Source organism: Myiozetetes cayanensis, unplaced genomic scaffold (assembly GCF_022539395.1).
Source record: "Myiozetetes cayanensis isolate MyiCay16 unplaced genomic scaffold, myiCay2020 scf4, whole genome shotgun sequence".
NCBI classification, from domain to species: domain Eukaryota; kingdom Metazoa; phylum Chordata; class Aves; order Passeriformes; family Tyrannidae; genus Myiozetetes; species Myiozetetes cayanensis.
In genome coordinates this window covers 12,905,578-12,916,261 of record NW_026087631.1, presented here as the reverse complement: position 1 = coordinate 12,916,261, position 10,684 = coordinate 12,905,578, and the positions used below count along the sequence as shown (strand labels likewise).

The 10,684-nt window shown below is 40.2% G+C and overlaps 1 protein-coding gene across 3 annotated transcripts in view; it reads right to left on the bottom strand.

Moving 5' to 3' along the window:
- KIAA1958 (KIAA1958 ortholog) overlaps window positions 1-10,684 on the bottom strand; it is a 59,800-nt gene that overhangs the window by 15,238 nt on the left and 33,878 nt on the right. The window lies entirely within an intron of this gene.

Genomic DNA, 10,684 nt, shown 5'->3' with positions numbered 1-10,684 from the left:
AATGTGCAATTTACAAATGGACAAGAATAAAAAAAGGTAGTTAATATGTTTACATCCAAAGATATCGATCAAACACATAATTATATGGTCTCTCTGTGTAATCAAACTGTACCTTGACAGTGGAATTACAATGTGACAATTTCTTTTTGTTTTGCAGAAAAATCAAATTCTGGAAACAACGTGACACTGCTCTCTATGGCTATACTCAAAGATCCTTATAATCAATGGCATATCAATATTCAGATGCTACCACTATGATAGCTGTTACTGACAGCTGATTTTCTGGCTGATCATAAGCATAAAAAGGAAAGGCTTTAAAGTGATGTGTGTTGTTAAGAACTGTTTTCTTGGCATAAGCAAACTATCTGTTTGCACAAGGATGCAGCTTACAAGCACACAGGTGGAACTGTCACTCTGAATGTGATAAACCTTAATGGTTTTAGAAAATAAACAGCAAAGGCAAAGAAGGAAAAATCCAGTTATTCTACTTAAAAAATAAAGTTGTTTTTTATTGTTTTGTTGCAAACCCCAAACTTTTTGGTATCCTGTTAACAATGCCATAGTAACACTCACCAGGTGTTTCCCAACCAAGATACACACCACAAAGTAGTATGAGACCAGGTCAAGTTCCCATCGCCTCTCTGGCATTCAGGCCAACCTTATGTCAGGCCGTGTAGCACACCCATGGCTTTGCACCAGTTGCTCCTCCTCCTCCCTGCAAACCTCTTAACAGAGGAGGAGGCAACAGGGAAGGGAAAGTAACCCTATCTCCTTCCCTAGCCCATCTACAATGTTTCATGTGGTAGACAGATATTGGTGCATGCTGGACAGCTATAGACTGACTCCCAGGAAAGTTCATCTCATCACCTCCATACCACATCTGCAGAGAGAGGTATGGAGAGTGACTTGTCCCAGGACTTCCCAGCAGAACAGAAACAGGTCCCGTGTCTTCACTGTGAATCATCTGCCACACCCAGAGCACTCAGGGAAACCTGCTGAGAGGGGTCCTCAAACCTCTGCAAAGCACAGAAAAGTGGGCATCTGCAGCTGAGGCCTTTGGGGGCTTCTGCAGACATGAAAAAATGCTGCCACAGAGCACTAAGGTTTGCTTGAACTGGGCTCAAGGGGGAAAAGAAAGGCCACCAGCCCGATTCAGAAACTCGTTTTAATACTGATGTCAGCATCGAAAAGACCTCCTAGAATCTTGCGGCGAAGTCTCATGCTTTAGGCAATGTATAGAGTAGGTCCTTTTAGTACAGCTAGATGCAGGCTGGAAACAAAGAGACAACCCTCCTTAAAGCTCCAAAACAAACATTTACTCTAGTATGCTATTCACTGCACCCACAACCACTTATTATAGAACTGTGTAAGTAATCAGTGCTTTGACTGACAGCCCACATGTTAAGTACTATTTCAATATAAACAGCACATATAATGGCTCAGTTTTATACATGTCATCAATCACTACTTCGTAAGAGGATAGCCTGTCACAACACATCAGTGACACCCAGTCAGTCATTTATGTTACAGCATCTTTCCTTAATCTGCAAAGGAAATTGCCCTATCTGCAGTTAGCAGCATAAAACCCAGGCTGAATTAAAGGTCCCCCCAAGTTGCATCAGTGAAACAGTACCCCGGAAGCATTGCATTCCTGCAGTGCTGTGGTGTGGTGTGGTGTGTGTTACTCCACAAGGCAGGTGGGCAGTGTTAAAAAATAAAGGGTTGGCTTCTCATGCAGCCACATCAGGAGAGTTCTGTCTCTACTTTGACTCTGAATCCAGGTTGCAATGGTAGAAGTGGATTATTCTCTTCCTATGAGACCACTCAAGTACTGGTGATGTACCACAGCATAGAACAAATGCAGGGAGTTTCCAGTGTAACAGTTCCCAGATATTTGCTTTGTCTCACTTTGCTGCATCTTGCTGAATATAGACCAAAAGTTTTTGCAATTTTTTTTTTTAATGTTCTGTGGACCTGGTGGAAATTTCTGAAAACACTGTTGGGGATCTACATTAGTTCCTTGACTACTGCAAACATAAACCTGTGGACCTCCACTGCTCACCATCAACTGCATCATCAGTGTGCATGGGTTCCAAAACTGGGTAAAAGCATAGAAAACAGGTCACAAAGCCCTCTTCAATGCAAGGGAACACCTCTGTATCAGAAGGGCCTGAGCTGTAAATTGAAGGGGGACAGGAGAATGGGGAGGAGTTATATATGCTTGCACATTTCTTATAAATCTTCTGCAGGTATTTGTTCCTAGGCTGTAGGAATACTCTCAGCTAGTAAAGTGGTCAGAACCAACCAACCAAAATTAACTGTCATCATTGATCTACCAAGCTATGCTATCCTTAATTCCTTTTCCTTGTCATAATGCACCCTTTGGAGCTGGTAGTGCTGTTACCTGTTTTACAGACCTACAGCAGAAACATGAAAAAATGAATTGACTTGGAGATGCATTTCCTGAGGTCCTGCCCCCTCAGCTGCATCACTGCACAAAGGACCTGGTTGGAGCTTTTGTGTTTTGTATCTGATCCCACATCAGAGTATCATTTCCAAGAAAACCAGAATGTGGCAGAAAAAGTCAGTATATCCCACTGGGGGATATATCCTACTGGGGGATCCAGGGTAAACTCCCAACTTTGAATTTCAAAATGTGCCGAGTACTTAAGATGTTTCCAGTTTAAATGTAGACAAAGAGATAGTGACCTGGCAGAGATTAAACAGACAACCTAGTGGGAGCCAAGTGTCCCAGGATAGCTCACAACCATCAGATGGTCTCTCCCACAGAGAAACAGCTGTTTTCTGATCTTTTCATAATCTGATCTTAATGCAGCCAAGACTTAATATTATCAGCAGAATTATCAAACTCAGGGTTGTTTTGTTCAGCTTGCACACATACACACACTTGGATTTCCTGAAAAGGACACAACATCTGTAATTACATATGGTGGGGCAAAAACATTTGCTTTCATGACAGATAGATGCAGATTATCAATGTTCAGAGAAGATTTGTAAGAATAGTGGGAGTCACAAATCTGAGTTGTTATTGCAAACAGTCTTAAACTCTGCAGATGGAAAGCACTGAGATCTCACAGATGTACATTAAAAGTAAGGTGATTTTTTTTTGGTGCTAATCACACCTCTAGACAAAGTCTTCTCTACCAAATTTGTGTCCAGACTAGGAAAATGCTTCTGCAGCAGGCCTGCCTCCACCAAAATGCTTTCATTCAAGTGAAAAAGCCCAGATAATCACACACAAAGCACTAGGTATCTCCATGCTGGAGCTAAGTACTCCCCATCACTTGGCAGGTTGGCTGTTGCCCCTGTTCTGCAATTATTGAAAAGCAGCAACAGCCAACCTCTGGGACACGGGCATATGCAGCCCAGTAAAACAGCTCAAGTAAACCACAGCCTGCTCCTGCCTTTCCTTTCTCCTGTCACCTCCTGTTTTAAGAAGGTGTCGGAAGGCAAACCACCTCCACTTGTCAGGAACAAACACACCAACTCCAGTGCTCCCAGGCTTGCCCAACACCGCAGCATTGCACAGCAGGACGCTACAGCTGCTCCCTGGGGCACACCACGGAGAACAGCAGAAACAAAAGATATTTTGCACGACTAAAGAAGAAACCCATATACCTGGTACTTAGGGGATATACAGGCAATATATACTCAGCTCACAGCTGGACTGCAATTTGCCATTTTAGCTGCCCTGTTCCAGGTCAGCCACCTGGATTACAACCAAGCCTGCAACCACCTTAGGGTCTACCTGCCCTGCCTAATCCCTCTCTTATGTCCACAGCTATTACTTCTAAAGGAGGGTTATAAAAACAAATTATTTGGATCTTTATATAGTAGACATTCAGGGACTCAACTCTTCATAGAGGTGGAGGATATAAACATTGTGCTTACAGTTTTCAATACTGCAAACCCAAAACCATTAGAAAACTTTTAAAAAATGTGAAAACCCATGTGTTTCAAAATAACTGACTAAACTTTCTTCAACAATGCTCACTTCTGTTGCGGTAACACTTCTAAGACATAATTGCTATTTTTTTAGAGCTGAGGTTTAATAAATCAGATAGTTTGGTGAAATTGGAATGCTGCTGGAGTTGACAAGTGGCAAAACGTTACCTGGAATGCGAAGCTAATGTCAGCTGTATGTGGAGCATGCATCTTTGCATTCAGCCATATAATATTCTAATAGTTTCCATACAATTCATGGCTAACACCATTAGAAAACTCAAAGTACTGGTTTCAGTTTAAGGCTAAAGAAAAGAAACATTTTTTGCCAATTACTTTCTTCAGGTTAAATATTTAACTCTAGAAAATAAAATTCTTTTTTTACCCAGGACTTTTTAGCAACACAGAGAAATGTTGCCCTTTCAAAGCATGTTGGTTACTTTCATGCTCTGTGGCAGAAGGAATTAAAAGGTATGATTGTGATTACCTAACCTACCCTGAGAACTGGAAGCCGGATGATGCACAGCAGAAGTGATGCACTCGTTTTATAAAAAGGACTTGGCAGCAATCCAGAAAGTGTTGCATACACATCCTCAGCGGGGTATCAGTTTTTCTTCCCAGTAAGTTTCCAACCCAACAAAGCATATTTTAAGTTCATTCTGGACTGGGGTCCCTGTATTTAAGTATATGCTTACGTAGAACTGTAGAAACCAACTGGACCAAGTCATTATATGTCTCAAAGGTGGAAGAGGGGCACAACTGAACAACATTCATATGTATACAATGACTCGATTCACAAACTGCTAAGAGAAAATAACAAGAAGAAAAAAACAAAAATGAAGAGAGAAAAAACCTGTAAAGATCTGAGACACACCTCCTTTGTTGAATTAAGCTTATACAGATTCTCATGGCAATAAACCATGTCTTACATAACCAAGCTAAGTGCTTAAATTTTCAGAAAGGTGTCCACCTTTACTCATACAGAGAAAGTCAGATTTGCAGATGAGTACACAGATCTCAGAAGCACTGATTGCTCAGCCAACAATTTAACTAGAGCACTGGTTTTCACAAAATAACAGGTATAAATTTATAGGGTATTTTGGAAAATTTGTCACAGTGGAATTTTGTGCCTCTCTGCAAGCCCTGTGGAAGAAGAAAGAGAAACTGGGCCCAAGCATGCATCCCCTTACAGTTTAGTCTTCTGTAAGAAGAATGTAAATGTAGAACATGTAAAACATGCCACCCCAGATGTTTAGCATGTTCTCAGCTACAGCCTATCACCAGTTTTAATGTCATTGCATGTAAGAAATACCTTTAATAAGCATATTTGAGAAAGCAGTGCAAGAGATCTTAAAGAGATGAGCCAGGGCTATGAAGTTTGCTGGCTTTTGATTCACTTTAGACGGCAGCTGAGAAGCAGTGCTGGGAAATACGGGAGGGAAATAAAGATGTGGGGGAGAGAAGAGAGAATAAGAACAAAGGATGTGAAAAAAACATAACACCGAAGAGAGAGATTAAAAGCAGATGAGGATCCTCATCATCTGAAATCTAATTTATATCAGTGTTTCAAATGAGGCAGTCTAACTGGGGCAGCAAGCAGAGAAACAAAGAAAAGGAGAATGTAATAAATATTTTATTACATTAATCATAATAAGCTGCACTTTAAGTCTTGGCCAAAGAGTATTCTTAAATCAAGCTGAGAATGTGAGCAGTTTCAGATTCAAGAGCATGAGGACCACATGACTTTAATTAACATAATAAATCATACTGTGAACTTTCTACACAGGCTGACAGCACTTGGTTGATATATTGCTTATTAGAGGCAGCAGACATTTTTTACTCTATTTTATTAAAGTGTCATTGGTAGTGAATCAAAAGCTACCCTTCTCTGTTCCGGCTGAACTATCTACTGCAGGTGTAAGAGCATCTGTTGGCAGCTCGTGCCATTTACTTCTGGGACCAGATGGCAGCACACACATCCAAAGAACTGCATTTCAGTATATTTTCTCTCATCCCCATCTTTAATTTAGCAAAGTACTCCAACTGCCTTGTTACTGCTTACAGTCTCATTTCTGAAATTCTCCGTTGGTGATTTTGCCCAGCCAGACCTTTCCTTTCACTGCATAATCTCCAGAGTGAAGCAAACTGGAAGGGTACAAACTCTATCAAGAGGTCACAATTTACAACCTTGTGTTAAACTGATTTCCATGCATACTTTTAAAACATCTACTTCCTTTGCCTTCACAGGGTCAGAAAGCAGTTTTGAGGGCCAGACATTTACACAGTTCTCCTAAGAGGATGAAGTCTAACATTTCAAGTGAAACAGCTTCTAAGGTGGACTTTTAGCCTGCTTTTCTGTTTGGAGCCTGTGCTCTCCTCCTCACACTCCAGAAAAAAAATGATGACTTTGAACTTCATTTTAACCTTTGCAAACACAACTGTCATCACATTAGAAAGGGAAGTTCAAAGATGCAAAAGTCTTACAAGGCTGGGGGAGACTCAACAAGCTGGGAATACACCTCAGCTTGCAGAAAGACCACAGACCTCAAGCGTTAGATACTCTGCTAGGCAGCTGCTCACACACTCTGGCAGAACAAAGTGCACATACTTTATTCCATATTAGCTATGGCACGTCCAAGCATTTTCCAGGACAAGGAGTCCCAAGAGGTGCAGGAGTAGCTGGATATTCTATAAAGAGAGGAGACAAACCTGTAAGAAAAGCATATTCATCAAGAACTGGACTGCTGTTCATGGCACAACTGATTTGTTTCTGTCCTTGAATACATTTAAACCTAATTTATCATGGTTTCATTAAGTAAATATTTAGCCACATTTTGCAGCTCTACTTGAATAAAGCCTCTTTAAATAAAATGAGGAATTTCAAATGTTTTCTAGCTTCTCAAAGAGCATACACATACTACAATACCTCTCTGCTGCTAAGAATATTGTTATTATTTCTCTTCTGTATTTACACTGTCAAAGTTTTCCTGTCAGGATTGTACTGTTATTTCCATAAAAACGTTTTTCTATACAGGACACGAACAATCAGTTGCCCTGCTACTGAAAGAGTTCATACCAAAACTGACACAAATGAATTAATGTAAGAGGTGACATGGGGTATAGTTTAGAGGATAAGTTGTGGATGTATGTTATATATATGTTATATGTATATATGGCTATTTTATTATGCACTAGCATAATAAGCAGTCTGATGCATTTAACAACTGTCTGAGTGAATGGTAAACAGGACAAGTTATTTGCCTATGTTTTCTGAGGTCTATGTCAAATCACAGGAGAGGAGAGGAAAGAGGCAGAAAGCCACTTCTTTACACGGAGTGAAAAAAATGAAATGTAAATCTGTGAGCAAAAAGTAAAATGTATATGAGCATACAGGCATGAATGCTGCGCTGTAATGCCACGAATAGTCTTCATGTCTGTTAATTTGCTTTATTGGATTTACAGTCAGTAAGATAAATCAAGTCCCAAACAAGTGGCAGTGCTCCATTTACCAAGGATGGGAAAAACAAACAAACCATAACTTGGCACATCAACATGACTAAAGGACAGAACCCATCACAATCAGAAGAGTGCTCCAAGCTGTGGACAAAATGAAATTATTCCCCTACAAAAACATCAGTGCTTCTGTGGCTCATTCATACTGCTATCCTTGACCAGCCACTGTAGTAAAGCAGAGATTAGGCAAATACCCAGTTAAGAGAGAGATGAGTGTAAACAGAAAATAGAATCAAGCTATTCAGGGATCAGAGATGAACATTATTTTTCACAAGCTTGATCTTTGGGTACAGGCTTCCTGCTTGAAATAATTCAGTAATATAGCACATTGAGCTTTTTGTGACCTCAAGTAGAATAGTTCAGAGAAAATTTTTCCTTCTCTGAACAAAACAGGCAGCCAGCTTTCTTCTTTCATTTCCCCATGAAATACAATGCAAGCAATTGCACCAAGCAATGAATTAAATATTATTAATTAATTGGTTTATGGTTTCAAGTGATGTTTTCATCACAAAGACCTAGTTAATGAAAAGCTACAACAGACCACAGTGTCACTGACAGTCAACCTGAGTTTAATCAAAAGGAACACATCCAGTTACTGCCAGTAGTTTCCCTGGGAGAAGAGATCAAACCCCACCAGGAGCAAAGGAGGCTACAACCTCCTTTCAGGTAGTTGAAGACAGTGATAAAGTCTCCCCTCAGCCTCTTTTTCCCCAGGCTAAACAACCTCAGCTCCCCCAGCCACTCCTCATAGGATCTGTGCTCCAGACCATTCACCAGGTCCGTTGTCCTCTGTTGCTTCAGCACCTCTATGTCTTTCTTGGAATGAGGGACTCAAAAATGAACAGGGAATTCCAGCTGTGGCCTCACCAGTGCCAAGTACTGGGGAATGATTACTTCCTTAGGCCTACATACTGAAGTACCAACCTCATACAAAGTGGAAAGTCACTCTCAGAAAGTATGCTTAACTAAACCATCAAGGATGTTGGAGCAGAGACATCAGAGCCAGCAAGGCTAAGTACTGCCCTCACCACAGACCAGGATCCATCATGGCACACATTCAAATGCTGATACTGTTCAATAACCACGATGACAGGACAGTGAGAGGCACTATGATGGTACCATAGAATATCATTTGCCACATCTCCGCCAAAAGCAACAACCCTAGTCAATTCATTTAGATGATTTTTTTACTTCGCATCTCACTGCTCTGTGTTCTGCACAGTTTGTACAAATGGATTTGAGCTCTTTGCTCCTCTATTTATAGTGCTGGACTAATGTTGGACCAGAGATACCTTGCTGCACTCTTGTTAATACAAAGCACATCTTCACCCTCAGTTTTCAGGTGGAAAGTGCGTATTCTTCCTCAGTTCTTCAGCAATTCTGTTTACAAAGTAAGTCCTACCTCTCTGAGAATCAAAACTTGCCTTCATACAAAACAAGCTCTGTCCTTCTCTGAGGCATAGTCTTCCTCCACACCCTTCTGCAATAATACCAAATCTTTTCCATTCCTGGTTTTAGCCATCAAAATGTCATTAATTTCTCTAAGCTGCATGTACTGCAACCTGAAGCATGATGTTTCTTACTCACCTTCCATCTCCACTGATGTGATCTACCTTGCCCTTGCTGGTTCTTGGACACAAAAAAGCAGACCAAGTATTAGCAAAGGCAAAGGACAAAAGAGGTTGTTTGGAAGTAGAAATTGCAGAAATTTCCTGCTTTTCACTATTGAAAAAAATTTCTCTCCTAACAGATGCAGGTCCTCTCAGTTTTTCCAGAACAAGAAAAGAACTATAGTACCTACATATATTCTTGAATCCTTTGCTAATAAAGTGGTAATGAAAGACCTGAACATTCACAGGCAAATGTTCACTTATTAGTGCTGAAATGTAACAAAAAATAATCCAGTATATGCCACAATGCTTAGATGGACACCTAAACCCAACAGAAATCACTGTCTAACATAACTGAATTTTCACTGGGATATCACTTCTCTTTTGAGACATGAAAATATCTTTGTAAGGTCTCTACTTATGCATTCAGTCACCATGCCTTCATTAAAACCTTTTACTCTTAAAAGAGAGAGTGAAAGAGGGGGAATAAAACCCTCTTTGAAAAAGAGACTAGTTCAAAAGCATAATGTTGCTTGAACTGGCCTAAGCTAACATATATCATCAAGATTTTTGGTTTCATAGAGAATCTCACTCAAACTTTCATGGTCTATGAGATTATCACGCATGAAAACTATCAGCTGTGTCCGGTACAGATGCAAGGACATGTCACTTCAGCTAAAACTCAAAGTGCTGATTGGATTGCAGCCTTTAACTATAACTTACTTAAGGCCTTAGACCTACAGACCTTAGACCTTATATTACCAGCTGCCTTCTTAGACCTTATACTACTAGTGCTAATGGGACCAGGAACAAGGCCTCATGTATTATTCTAAAATTCATCAACACTTCGGAGGGAACAAGACAGAATTTAAATTCCCTGCTTACTTTCAACAGTTTTCAAACTGTTTGTTTGTCAAGCAGGCACTGAGTCTATAAAATAATAAAAGCTCCAGGCTCTTTGATGTAATTAGTTCCTGCCTTTTTTTACATATGAATTACACTCATCCCTATATCCGGCTGACAGAAAATTTTTACACAGGATGGATAAATGTCTTCTTGTAGTTCAATATAGCTCGAATTTTATGTATCATGACCCACTTCCAGTACACTGCTCTTTTTTAGGAGACAACCTAATGAAATCATTGTACATGAGCAATCACCCTAATCTAATCTGTAATCAAGCCTCTATGTTTTATCAAGAATCTGCTGTGCAGAAATATGCATCTATAATAAATTCACTTGCCAACATCGCTCACTTTTCTGCAACTTGAAGATTTATTAGTGCCAGCCCTTCTTTCCCAAAGGAGCAAGCTCTATGGAAATGGGAGACTTCACTCACGTATCAAGTTTTAGTAATATGCCAATCATTTTACCCTCATTAAAATGCCACTACTGCTGAGTAGAGTAACAGCATATGACAACAACACTATACCAGGAAAGGAACTGTGTAATATTTTTTGGAAGAGCACAAGAAATTTAACTACAAAGAACATAACTCATTGAACTGGAATTTGGACAGCACTCTGAGAACCACATCACTGTCCACGCAAAACACACTAGAAGCTTTTGAGGGTTGATTTATGCAGTGGGTGCAATCC